At 37.6% G+C, this 14,677-nt stretch overlaps 1 protein-coding gene across 2 annotated transcripts in view; it reads left to right on the forward strand.

Annotated features, from left to right (window-relative positions):
• POU6F2 (POU class 6 homeobox 2) overlaps positions 1–14,677 on the forward strand; it is a 436,460-nt gene that overhangs the window by 210,773 nt on the left and 211,010 nt on the right. The gene's annotated exons all lie outside the window — the stretch shown is intronic.

The raw sequence follows: 14,677 nt of genomic DNA on the forward strand, positions 1-14,677 counted from the left end.
TGTCCTAGGGTGCAAACAGAGATTATCAGTTGATGTGGCAAAATAAAGCCCACTTTATGGAACTCAGACAAATGTGCTGGGTCTTATTCTTTTTTGAAACTTAGACAGAAAATATAGATACATCCAGCCTCGATGTGAGCGACAACAGGCAGCGAAGGGGTTCATCGGACAGTAGAGGTGGGTTTGCCTCTAGGACAGACGACTCAGGTTAGTGACTTGATCTCATAGCACAGGCCAGAATGACCTACTAATCACTGCAGGCAACATAAATGGAGACTATATATGTGCTATGTAGGAGATTTATATTAAAGTGTGAACATTCCAGCTAAATCAAGCATAACATTTAAATTAATGACCAAAAATACATTAGAGAGTGCTACTTAACCTGAACATGGAAAAGCAATTAGGTTCAAGGCAAGTTGAAAAATTAAGGCCAAGGATGGTTTTCCTGCCCTTACCTCTGGCAGACACCTGTCCTGGTTTTTTCCTGTAAAGTCTGAACGTGGTAAAGTACATGGCAATAGTTTTAGAGTTAGGAATTTCACGTGCAAGCTGCATCACATTTCCTTTTGTTTGTGGTGTTGTTGTTACTGTCACTGAGATGTCATTTACATTCAAGAAAATGCATGGACCTCATGTGCTCAGTTCGATGAGCTTTGATAATTGCATAAACCACACAGCCTCCATCCACAACAATCAATACATAAAACGTTTCATTAGCCCCCAAAGGTTCTTTTGTGTCCCATTGCAGTCAATCCCCTCCCTCCAACCAGGTAATCCCTGTCTGCTTTTTGTCAGTATAGATTAGTTTTGTTTGTTCTAGAACTTCATATAAATATAGTCATAGAGTATGTGTCCTTTTGTGTCTGGCTTTTCTTGCTCAGCATGTTTTTCAGATTCATCTGTGTTGTTGTGCGTATCAGTAGTTCCTTTCTTTCAATTTCCAAGTAGTGTTTCATCTTAAAAATGTGTCATGGTTTGTTTATCCATAGCCATTCCAATGAACATCCCATGGAGGTTCCTTGACTGGGTGCCTTTAGGGAAACACCTTTGGCCACTATTTTCCTTGGCCCTGGGCTATAGCCCTGGGAGATTCTTCCCTATCATCTAGTATCTTCCATGGCCACATCTGATGAGGAAATTGAGTAATATACCTTTCTTGGGGGAGTGTCTCAGTCCATGCATGGCTTTGGAAGCTTTGGGTCTGAAGGGTTGCTTGAAGTTTCCAACAGTTAAAGATGTGTAGTGCCTTTGGGAATACAGTTCTCTCAGAAGAGAGAACGCTTCTGATCTCTCTGCATCCAGCTGATTTCATGTGCCAAAGTTTTTTCCAAGATGAACATCTTGAGTCTCATCTATTTTGCTTTCTCTTCCTCACACCCCTCTCTTTCAATTTACTCAGCCTTGGCGTGAGGGCACCCTGTCCTCCTTGGTGTTGTTTGAACATACTCAAAACCCAGGGCCTTTGCACAGGCTGTGCCCTCTGCCTGAAGCACTCTGTCCCCAGAAAGCATGCAACCTTTCTCCTTCCTCCTCCCTAACCCCAGCACTCTGTCCCCTTTGCCTGCTTTCTTTATGTCCTTTTTCCCTAACACTTAGCACCTTCTACAAAGTCTGGAGAATGTTTGCGTCTTTTTTTTTCTTTCTTCTTTTGTAAGCAGTTTGGATTACGCCTGCTGTAGCCGTCTGGGGCACTGGCAGCAGCACTGTGATGCTCGGCTGAGAATCCCTGTGTATAATGTGTTTATAATGTGTATTGTTTGTGTCCGACTCTATCCCTAGAATGGAAGCCATGTGACAGGCATCTTTATTTGATTCAAGGACCAAGAATAGTACCTGGCTCACTCATAAAGGTGCTCAGGCATGAATGAATGGATGGATGGATGGTTGGGTTTTAAAGAATTAGTAGAACTTTGTCAAATGAAGAGAAGTAAAGAGAGTGTTCAACGTAGAGAATAATGCATGAGGAGAACAGAGTCTGTGGGTCCTATGAACGGTTTTGGCTGTTGACCAAGATGGCAAGAAATCAGACTACAGGAGCAGGAAGGGAGCAATACTGAGGACTTTGTGTGCCTCTCCTATGTCCAATAATGGCACTCACAGGGCCTGATATTAGAGATGAACATACGTAAAGACAACGCAATCGTGCTATGATGTTTTCATGGATTTATGTTTGCATTTACTTATTATTTATGCCTGGGTAATTCCAAGGAATTGAAGCAGCTTGTAATATAAGATGCATGAAATACCGAAAGCTTTTTATTAGAAAAAAGAAGAAATCTAGACTAAGGTTTGGAATTAGAGGACAAACCAAAATTATATATCGAGTTACATAGTTTTAATTATCTAATCGTAAGAAGAACCATACCAGTTTGACAAGAAACAGATTTATTTTTGTTTTCTACTAACATGAAGTTTATTCATTTGCTCAACAAATGTTTACTGAACTTTCATAGCATACAAGGCTGTGACCTGGACGTGGGATATAGCAGTAAACAAAGAGAGTCCCTTAAGGCATGTACATACTAGTGGGGGAATAAAGTAGGTGACAGTGGTGAAGGGTAGCAGGGATGGGGACGTGATGTTTTACGCAGGGTCATCAGTCATGGTCTCTATACCACATGGAGACCCAAAGGACGCAAGGGCCTAAGCTGCACAATATGTGGAGGAAGAGTGTCCCAGAGAGAAGTCCTAAATGTTAAGCACAAAAATCACAGCGTTGTCCAACAACAAAGGTGTGTTTCTTTTCTTATTTATGTTACATGTTGGCAGCAGGTGGGCAGCAATGCTGCTGCACATCTTCTCCATTCTAGGATGCAGGCTGAAGGAGCAGCCCCCACCTGGGATATGCCCTTCTCATTGCAGCAGGAGCGGAGAAGGGCAGAACCACAATGGCTCTTAAAGCTTTGGCTCAGGGGCAGTAGCGTCACTTCCAGTCATATGCTGATGGCCCAGCAAGTCGCCTGGTCAAGCCTGCTGCCAGAGACATGGCGGAGGAAAATAAACAATCCTAAAGGGAGAAATGAGGGGCACCTAATTGGAAACCATGTAACAAGGTGCTACTTTGCTCAACAGCCATTGCATTGAAGATACACTGCATGAGTATTTGACTTAAGTGACCTTTAAGATTCCTTCCAATACTGAGATTCTATAAATCCATTAGATGAACCCATTAGGTTGTATGGACTGTTCATGTGGTTCCTTGTAACATACACATGAAGGATTTCTTAAAGTTGCAGGATTCAAAGGATAAATGTGAAAATGGATGATAAATATCTAAAACAATTGGGGACTATTTAAAATAGCAAATGATGAAATACAAAAGCATGATTTCATTTATGTAACATTCAGGAAAAAGCAAAATTATAGGGACAGAAAGCAGATCCATGGTTGCCAGGGTGGGGGTGCAGGTGACTGTTAAGGGGCACAGGGAATTTGGGGGCTGGTGCAGCTGTTCTCTACCTTGACCATGGTGGTGGTTAGATGGCTATTTGTGTTTGTCAAATTTGTGCAAAAAGGGGGGAATTTTACTGTATGTTAAATATACTTCAATTTTTTATTTAAAAAAAAGGTGAAAGGTAAGTGGATGCTATTGTGCTTAGTAAAATACCAATTTATTTTATAAAAAATGTGTGAGTACCAAACTGCTAATGAAATTAAAGCCAGGAAAAGCTTCACAGAAATGGGAAATTCAAGTTCCCCCATTAAAGAGTGTTTTGGCCTCCATTTCTTAGATACAGTAGCTAACACTAAAGTAATAAAGATTTCAAATACACATAATTCAGTCCCAATTGTTTAAAAGAAGCCCAAACACACATGCACACACGCACATACACATCCACAGAGATAGGAAATGATAAAAGATAAATACTCTGCACTACAAACTATTACTGGTAAACTCTAGACAGTGAGAGATTGTAGATGATTGCATTTCTTCTTATTTGAATATTCTGAAGTTTCTACGTTAATAAGTTTTATTTTAAAATCAGAATGCTTTCTATTCATTAAGGTGGAGGGTCATATTTAAAACATCATTACTTAAGTCTACAGGTCTGCTCTCTTGACCGTCTAACCATCTTTTTTTAAAAAAACAACTCTCAAAGTGTATTAATTCTCAAATTCAAGACAATACAACCACAAAGCAATTCTATGCATTCATTATGTATGAACAATATTTAATATTAATAAAATTTTCTTTAAATGTGTTTGATTTTATTGATCAGAGAAATTACTGGTAGGGATTGGTGGGTTAGGGTGGGAACGTGTACTAAACGGTCTGGTACCATTCCTAAAGAAGACAACAAGTAGGTAGCCATGTGCACTGCTTTTCCTTGTGGTTTACTTCTGTGCTATTCTCGTGGTGACCACACTCAGAAAGTTGCATCCCCAGTGGCATCATCAGCATCAGAGCAGAGATCTGTTACCACTCACGGAAAAGGGCAATGCAGTAGCTGCAACACAAATGAAAAGACAGGACTCTGGCTCTTGGTATGCAACAATACGTGGCTTGCTGTCACAAAGTCCAATATTAAAAATACTTAGTGCATAAATTCATATTTGCAGTGTTACTCAGAAGAGCCCCACATGACACACCATACAATAATACCAAATCCACCATAAAGAAGTTATGAAAAGTAGTTGCAATGTGTCTTACTTTGGCAGTTTTTCAAACCTCTGTATCTCCAAGGCTTCAGATTTTTTATTTAAAATACCTGGAGAGCCTGTTCTGCAGTACATTATCCTTGAAGCGGGCGTCACTGAGTCACTGGGGCATGGATTAAACTGGAAGCACATGAATGAGGAATATGACTAGTATACTGTGTATTTAAGAGATACTGTCAATGGAATAAAGCATTGTCAAAGGATAATGGTTTCCAGCTGCCACATAAATGTCAAAGCAAAGCCAAAGCATTTATTTTCAAAGCAAAAGGCAGGAAAGTAATGTGATCCCCAGTTTGCACATAATAAGGCTGTAAATCCATCAGGGCTTTCAATGGCATCTAGCAGTGTGTCTACACTAGGATGTGCAAACTGGCTTAGATTCCAAGCCAGACACCAGAGTTGGCAAAAGGGAGTAGCTCATTTCCAAGATGGCTGCTACTAGCATGTCTCTGATGCCTTAAAAAGGAAAAGACTGTGTTTGAAATTCTTCTCAATCTCACTCCATTAACGTGGATGAAAGGGAAGTGGGTGTGCTTGCACACCTTTCCTTTGGAACCAAAATAAAGAGAACTTCTTATCTAAGGGAAGTCTTGGGGGGCAGGGAGTGGGGGAAGTATTGAAAATAAGGAAATGGGAGATGGTTCCCAACTCCTCTCTGCCCACTGTTTAGAGAATGAAGAGCTAATGCTGTCTAAGAAAACCATGTCTTCTCTTATGTGTGCAGATTCCCAGTGAGAGGTCACCGCTATTATTTCTCAGTTCTCTCTAGGGAAAAGCTAAACCTCATTTCCCCCCATGAATTGCGCCCAAAGATTGATTGACTGATTCACAAGTACTTCCATCTGCTCTTTGCCAGGCACTGTAGGGGACACTCCAGTCTAGTTAGGAGGCTGTTGCGGTAATCCAGGGAGAAGGGGGCCTGGTGGCAGAAGGGGAGAGCAGAGGACTGATGTACGAGACATTAACAGATGGGTTTGATAAGACTTGGTGATGGGTTAGATGTAGAAGGATAAGAGAAAAGAGAGGGAAGGTCATTAGCTCAGTTTGACACTATTAGTTCAAGTTTATTGAGGGATATTTAAATGGAGTTACCAGTAGCCAGTTGATAATACATGTATCTGGAACACAGAAAGGGATTTGTGCTGGTGATCTCAGTGTAAAAAAAACATAAACCTATGTGACTGAAGCCAAGGAGGGAGGAGACTTCTGGGGAAGGGGTCAGAGAAGGAACACCACTATCCAAGTCCTGGACAAGGAAGGGGCAGGCATGGTAGAGGCTAAGGGAGAGCCCCCAACAGGTCTGATCATTCTGCACCAGGTTGTGCCGGGCCCCTGTGATTCCCTCTGTGTTTGGCTTCTCTTTCATGGATATAATCTACGCATTCATGTTGGTGTTTTTGATTGTTGCTTACCTCTTATATAGCGAGTGCAACAAGAAGGAACCAAAAAAGAAAAAAAAAGCATCTCTCAGTTTGCTTTTTAATCTTCTAAGGACATGCCAGGTTTCCATGTATAAAGAAGCTATTTTAAGAGCATGTACATAAAAGCTTCAACAGTGTTTGCTCTTTTGCTGAAAAGTAGCTCAATTGATTTAAATCTATTATTTAAAAAAAGGAGTTGTAGCCTTAAAATCTCAAAATGAAAATGTTCGAGTCCTTTTTCTTCTTCCTTTCTTCTTTTTTTAAGAACCTTTGGTTCATGCCTACTATAGTAATATAGGGCAGTGGAAGCAGCATGATATCTGTGCTTGGGAAAAACTGTAGTTTAAATAATGAAGTTTTAATTTTTTGCAGTGATTTGCCTTGGAAAATTATGTTTTGTCATATGCAAAATTAATCTCTGAAAAACATTTGGTTCCTTGTTAACCTTTTTCTTTGGTTTACTGTTATCATCTCCCCACTGTGCTTACCGAGTTTGTAGCCAAAACTAAAAAAATAAAAGAGAACATAGTATGCTTGCCATTTGTCACTAGATTAGGATTAGCACAAATATACAGGTCCATTAACACATTTTTATGCATCTCAGTTCCCCTGTGTGCCATTATTTTAGAAATGCTTAGCAGAATATATATATATTTATATATATATATTCAACATTTGACATAAGATAATTTGAGTTTGCTGTGTTTGGAAAATAACTCACACGGGAGAAAGTTGCATTAAATAAATAATAGAGATAAAATTTATACTTCCATATATTTCAAAGCTAATGCTGCTAACTTACAATGGAATGGTAACATGAAGACATAGTGCTATAATTTGATTGATTTGTTTTGACAGCAGCCAAATAATTGAGAGTGAAAGGTGTCAGCACAGATGAAATATTGTATAAGCCACATTCAGAAGGCAACCCTGGCAGCAACAGCAACTGGAGTTTTATTTCCTTTGATTTGGTACCGTTACTCACTCCCAGTATACTATGAAACCATGAAAGGTGCAGACTTTCCCAACTAGGGAGACTTTTATGGAGAGGACAGAAATAGGAGTTTGTCAAATAGTTGAACAATGGATGTAGACAAAAGGATGTAAGATGGCACTAGCACACCAAGTTAAATTATATCAGTTTTTCCCTTTATTTGCAACTTGCTGCTCTCATGCATTTTGTCTCATTTTGAAGTGATTCTAAGTCAGAGCAAATATGAATCCGATTTCCCAGCCCCTTGACAAGGCATGAGCAAAAACGAGGGGTGTGCATGACACCATTTCTGGGCCCAGATAAGGCATTTATACAACTGAAAACCCAAGTGCCCGGTAAAAATAAGATCTGAAGTGTTCAGTTAATATAGAAGCTAAGTGATCGGGAGAGGATTAATTAGGACAAAGCCGCTGCACTTACGCAAACATTGAGCATGGTGGTTAATAGACTGGGCTGTGAATCACACCGACCAGGTTTAATTCAGCCCTTCCACTTGCTGGGACGTGACGTGGACTCTGATTTCTGAGTCTCATGTTCCTCAGCTATTTTTTAGGGTTGTTTCCAAAATTAAATGTGATACCGCATGGAGCATGCCCAGCATGGTGCCTGGTACCTGATACTTAGTAAGTACACAATGAGAGATGGTTACTTTCATTATTTAGAGCTGCAAAGTTCAACGTGGTAGCCATGGGCCACACATGGGCATTTGAAATGTTCGGCATTTGAAATGTGGCTAGTCAAAACTGAGAAATGCTGTAAGTGTAAAATCCATATAAAGGCAAAATATCTCATTAATATTTTATATTGATAACATGTTGAAATGATATTTTAGATATATTGGGTTAAATATGACACATTACTAAAATTAATTTCAGTGGTTCCTTTTTTACTTTTTAAAATATGGACACCAGAACATTTTAAATTACATGTGTGGCTCATATTTGTGGCTCACATCATGTTTATCTTGGACAACACTCACCTAGAGGTCCTGCCTAAATACCATATACATGTGGCACAGGTTAAAAGCTGTATTCATTTAAAAATAAAAAGAGTAATTAGAGTACATTTAAACTGTGGACCCTCAAGCAGAAAATCACAAAGGATCCACTTTAGTAACAAAAATTAGAATACATTTTGTAGGTTCTCTGCTATAGTTTAGGAACTACTTGGAATTTTTATCTATACAGAGAGAAAAAAGATGCAATTTTATGAACAATTGCCATTGATCTTGGAATCTAAAATTATCTTTCTTAAAAATTACAAATACTTTTTACTTTGAAATATTTGAAATATAGAGGAATTACATGCTTCAGCTGAATTTTCAATATTTTTTAAAGACCATACAAAGCAAGAAGGACAAAATGTTAGAATGTGAGACAACACTATGATGAGTACACAGGTATTAGATATATTCGCTGTAGTTGTCTTATGGCTTAAATATTTCAAAATTAAAAATATTAAGAATTTTTTAAAATGTTCTTTCAGAATTTTACTTCCACATCCCTAATGAACTGAAAAACATGCCATATGTTTTTTTTTCTGAAATTAAGAAATTTCTTAACTCATTTGCAATCCCTGTTGACTACGTATTTTCAAGACTGAAGTTTAGCTAAATAAACCCTTGGGCATCCACATAGAATTTGGTTTGTCTAATAAGAACCATAAGCAATGCTATCACTCAAGAATATCCCAGAGGGAATGCTAGAGTGCAACGTAAGACCTATTTGTTATGGGCCTGTTGCTTTCTTGCTAAAAGTTTCCCAATAATTCCGCTAAGGATTTTGCAAATTTCTGGAAGTTCCAGAAAAAAAAAATTTAAATGTACTACCAAATCCAATCGAATGTTTGAAAATTTTGGTACTTATCTGCTAAGAATTGGTTATTCAGACCCATCTACTTAGGGAAATTGACAAAAAGAAGAGGAAGAGACCTTCCCGTGACAAAATTGTGGTAAAATATACACAACATAAAATTTACCATCTTAACGATTTTTAAGCATACAGTTCTGTGGCATTAAGTATGCCCACATTGTTGTGCTACCATTATCACCTTCCATCTCTAGAATTTTTTCATCTTTCCCAACTGAAACACTTTACCCATTAAAACATAACTCCCATTACCCTCTACTCCAGCCCCTGGCAACCACAATTTTTTTTTCTGTCTTTATGAATTTGACTACTTTGAGTACTTCATAAAATTGCAATCATATAGTGTTTGTCCTTTAGTGACTGGCTTAGTTCGCTGAGCATAATGTTATCAAGGTTTACCCATTTGTAACATGTGTCAGAATTTTCTTCATTTTTAAGACTACATATCCCACATTTTGTTTATCCGTTCATTTGTCCATGGACACTTGCGTTGCTTCCACCTTTTGCCTATTGTGAATAATGGTGCTACAAACATGGATGTACAAATATCTATTGGTTTCAGCTTTCAGTTCTTTTGGGTATATACCCAGAAGTGGAATGCTAGATCATCTGGTAATTCTATGCTTAACTGTTTGAGGGGTTACCCTACTGATTTCCATGGCAGCCGTACTATTGTACATTCCCACCAACAGTATGCAAGTGTTCCTGTTTCTCCACATCCTCATCAACACTTATTATTTTTCACTTATTTTTTATTTTGTTTTGATAATAACTATCCTAATGAGTGTGAAGTGGCATGTCATTCTGGTAGAAGGAGCATTTTTGAGAGAACAATTACCTACTGACTTCTGATACTGCTTAATCACATGTAGCTATGATGTCTAATTTTAAAATAACCTAAGGAGAATGCACACTTTAGAAATTGCCTTATTTCTGCTTCATGCCCTTCAAATGGTAAATATTATTATTACAGTATTTATATAATGGCAGTTGGATTTACAAGTATGTTATACATACAGGTGAACACTAGCAATTTTTGCCACGAATGAAATTCCTGCAATGAAAATCCTCTTTTCCTATTGAATTCCAATACAATTAAAGATTCCACTGGACAAAAAAATACCTATAGATAAGAGGAAAATTTCCTTGAAGAAGATTTTCAAGTTGTGACCTGCTCAGGAAAACACTGACCATTGGAATTCAATGGAGGACCTTAACAATCATTCTTTTTTCCGTGGAAGCATTTTTTTTTTCCCAACCTTGAAATCTTTCCTACTTTTGAGAGTTATCTAAATTCTTTCTCAAATCACAAGAATTTCTTCCATGCCGAAGTATTGCCATATTTCCTGCTTTGAATACCAAGAATGTTTCCACCATATTCATGCTTTAGTCTAGTGGGAAGTGCTCTCTAATCAACTTGAAGTATAATATTTACATTTCTAGTAAACTCTATGTTCTAGTTCTCGTTTTACTGTAGCCCAAATTTTTGTCCTTAAAACCTTCAAGTTATAGTAACAAAAGTAAATTGGCTTTTCACTTGAGCAGTTCGGTCCAAACCTATATATTTATTAGACATCTCGGGTACTTTTTGTTTTTAAAGTTCTCATGTGCAATAGGTAGTATTGTTTAAGTCAAGTGTGATCTGCAATTATACAGTTACACTTCACCAGCAAATATTTCACATTTTCATAATCTATACTGTCTGCCCCATACTCTGGCCAAGAACAGAATGGAGAATAAGGTAGCCAGGTCACCTCAAAAGAAAAGAGTCAGTGTACACATGCCCCTCAAAATCATAAAGTCACTGGTGATCATAAAATGATATTGCACACTTTTTCAGGAGATTAATGAGTGGGTCATAAAATAGAATTAATTTTTTGGCCAACTTCCAGTCAGAAAGTTGTGTGTTTCCTAGGTAGTACTTTTCTAACCACCAAGGCTTTGCTCTGAGAATATTTGTAGTTCAAAACCTAATGCTATTACATTTCTTCACTTAGAAAAAATGAAAAGAGGAAAAAGAGCTATTGAAATTCCTAACAAATTCAGCATTTTTGCCCCGGTTCACACCCAGTTATATCTTTTTAGCTAAACTCCCCCAATTCGACAGTGAGGGCAGAATGCTGATGAGGGTGCACTGGGTCCCCATGACCCCCCCAACACACACATGTCAGAACCATAGATGGCTGCCTGATTGTACCCCAGTTAGCAAGATTGAAAATACAATTTATTGGTCACAAGAGTGATAATATTATGAAATACAAACGAAAAAACAATCACCACTTCTGGAAAAATAAATAACCCGTACCAGTTGATCAGCCCCCAGAATGCCTGTAATGACTGACAGCACATTCGTTCACACAATAGGCTCAGAAAAATGACATGCCCACCCACCACCATAGCTTTCCAGAAATTCAGGGGGACCTCAGTAAATGTGACCAAGTATGTGAGATTTTTCTCTGTGAAAACTGGGACAGCATTTCATGTCAGTGCTTGCCTCCTAAATGTTCCAGAACATCATGTGACCTTGTGATTAACTGATTTATAATTATCTACCAACTGTATTTTAAAAATGAGAATTCTAAATACTTCTCAGCTGAAATATTTCACTATTATGTTCACATAAAAATACCATCTATGAATTTAAAAAACAAAACAAAACTTTAAACCACTTTGAATTTCAAAGCTCTTAGGAGAAATCAGGAATATTATCAAACACAAAAATATATTCAATTCAGAATATCATTAAAATAATAAACTTTTAGTTAAGAAGCCAAAAGTCAAAAAGAAGCCTGTTTTATAATGATTTGGGGGAAGTTCAAAACTGCCCAACTGTCCCCCAACTTAAAATTGTTTAAATGGGATATTTTACACTCTCTTAACAAAAGCACAAGATGGCCTTTTCTGGCTGAATATTTCTGAGAGAGACTTAATGTACTGAGGTCAAATTCCTTCATCCTCCACCAAAGAGAAACCTGGATTCCAAAGTGGGTTTCTATCAAGGCAAACTTTCCACATCCACAACACCCACAGAATTATCAGGTATAAAAGAGACTTTATCTAAAATTTGATCTATAATTTTATTCTTAAAAACGAGACCGTGTAGCCACACACTGTGCATGCAATAGATGTGTATGTATGTGTGCGTGTTCTTTGGCAAATGTGCTGTACTTTATGCTGGTGTAAAATGTTGTCATATTCGTTAATTTTGTCATGACAAATGTTTGACCACATGTGATTTCATGCCTTAAAAATACATCTGCATTTCAGGGGAAAAAATAGGATGCCTCAGGTCTCATGCCAGATTTTAATGTAGAATTAATTCCTTTAAAAAAGAGGTTTTTTTAAAAAAACAACATTTTTCTAATGTACATTAAGGATGTCGGAGAGTTCACTGAAGCATATGCTCTGGGCTTTCAGGAGCAATCTGTAGTCAGGCATTTTAAATGAAAATTGATTTGTGATTTACATGGTCAGTGGAAAGAAAATTAACTTATGGAAGGTTGTAATGAAATATTAGACAAGTAAAAAAGTAGATGGTGATCTAGTGGAACTAAAAGTCCCATCTGGAAGAATTCTGTGACATTTTTACATTTATCTGTGTTCTGCATGAGTTGTAATGTTAGTGGTAATTTTATGGGACTGAACTGAAATGAAAAGGGTGTTATCACAGATTGCCTACAATATAGGATTGTGTTCAGTGGAGAGGCCTGTATCCTTTTCTCCATTTTTCTATAATATGACTCATTGCACTTTTTTCAGCTACTGTTGTTGAATGCATTCAGCCTTTTACTTGAGGTTATTAAAGAGGAACATCAAATGCTCACAAATACAATCTAACTGCACATTTAAAAAGCAACACTGAGGCTTTTCCCTAGTTCTGCATTGTTTTGGTAATGTTCAAGAAAGAACCTTCAAAATGTACACGAAAGAAGCAAGTGCATCGAATGTAAAGCTTGTATTTTAAGCCAATTTTTTTGTCCTCGAAAGTATGATTAACACCTCACCAAAACCTAGAACGTGCTAGCAGAATGTAAATTTGTATCTTCATAAAAATGGGTCATTCAGAAGTTGCCCATTTTTCACCCTTTTTATTGCAATTTTGTAAAAGCAATCACAGTTTTTTTCTGTGGTCAGAGAAGAATGTTCTAGGAAAGAACATTCCTTTTCTGTTTGATATAAAAGAAATGTCTGTCATATTTCAGTAGTAATGAGCTGATGTGAATTTTGAAAGGGGACTGAGTAGTGAGCTTAATTCCACATACTGTTCTTTTTCCCTTTACATTTACTATATTTTACAGATGGTCATGACTTTTTGAAGTATATAATTTCTAAATTACTGCACCTTAAATATTTGATAAAATTTAAATACTTTGACCCTGTGCTAAAGCGTAAGTGGTAAAATTATTTGCCTTAGAATTTCAACATCCAATTCTGTCTCTTTTCTTTTTTCTCCTTTCATCTCTTTCTCCATGAACCACAGCTGAATATAGGTAGAAGTTCTAAAAAAATTCTAAATATTAAGGTCTTTGGCTAAATTGATACTTGTACTATATTTAAATAAATCTGCTAAATGTGAGAAATCTTACTTTTAGGATAATTTGGATTGTCCTTTTTTATTTTCAATTATTTTCATCAAGTACCTTTAATTTGTGAAGTTTTCTCATTTTTATTATTCTTACCATTTTCTCTAATAAGAAAATTGCTAGTTTTTTTCAATAAGTTAAAATTGTGTCATATTTATTTCACCCAGAGTGGCAGCTTTCTCTATCTCTAATGGTGCTTCTCAAGTGGGGCTGGCCATTAGCCTCACCTGGGAGCTTTGTAAAAAATATCAATTCTTAGGCCCCATCACAGAGTTCTGATTTAGTGGGTCCAGGCTACTTCCTGACATTGGTACCAATAAAAACTCCCTGGTTGAGTTTACTGTGCAGCCAGGGTTGAGACCACAGCTCTGTAAGGACAGCCATAGGGACACCCTGCATGAAGTTACCCTATTTCAGGTGTGGAAGGAGAGGGAGCAGGGTTGGGTTGGTGGGACTGGATTCTCCCCTGCCTTACAGAGGATACTACTGTCCTTTTCCTACATGCATTTTTTAGGTTCCAGGAATAATTATTTGATCCACAGTATTTGGATACCTAAATATGTATACAAACAGTCAGGTTATAAGAGAATTCTGCATTATTTATTTAATTGCATTTGCAAATCCCATGTTCAAAATATACTTTGGATTCATTGATTTTTATGTTTGATGGGACAGATTGCTGTCCCAGTTTAAAATAAAATATTTAAAAACTTGCTCTTGAGAGCTGGCTAGAAGTATCTGATTTTGTAGGCACAGACTGGCTTTTTGCTTCCATCCTTTGGGCTTGGTTTTTAGTTGTTTTGTTCAAGTAGAAAACAAATAACCCTCCCACCAACATGTCCTCTAACGTCAGAACCCAAGACTGTAGCGGTGGGTGCTGACGTAGCATTTAAACAACCGTTTGACATCCATCCCTCCTGTCATTTCTGCTGTGCATTCGGTTCATAACATTTCTAGGGAAAAGGTCACGGATCTGTCACCAGCAGTGTTTGTGGCACTCAGAAAATAAAATGGGGTGGCTAATGATAGCTGGGGCAGCCCGCCTAATCACAGGATGCCACCGAGGTCAATATTCCGTATTGGCTTTCCGTCCTGTCCATCCGAAACAATATACCGGAGTAAATGTAATCAGTAAGTGGTCACAAATGA

This window comes from Lemur catta, chromosome 11 (genome assembly GCF_020740605.2).
Source record: "Lemur catta isolate mLemCat1 chromosome 11, mLemCat1.pri, whole genome shotgun sequence".
Taxonomy (NCBI): Eukaryota; Metazoa; Chordata; class Mammalia; order Primates; family Lemuridae; genus Lemur; species Lemur catta.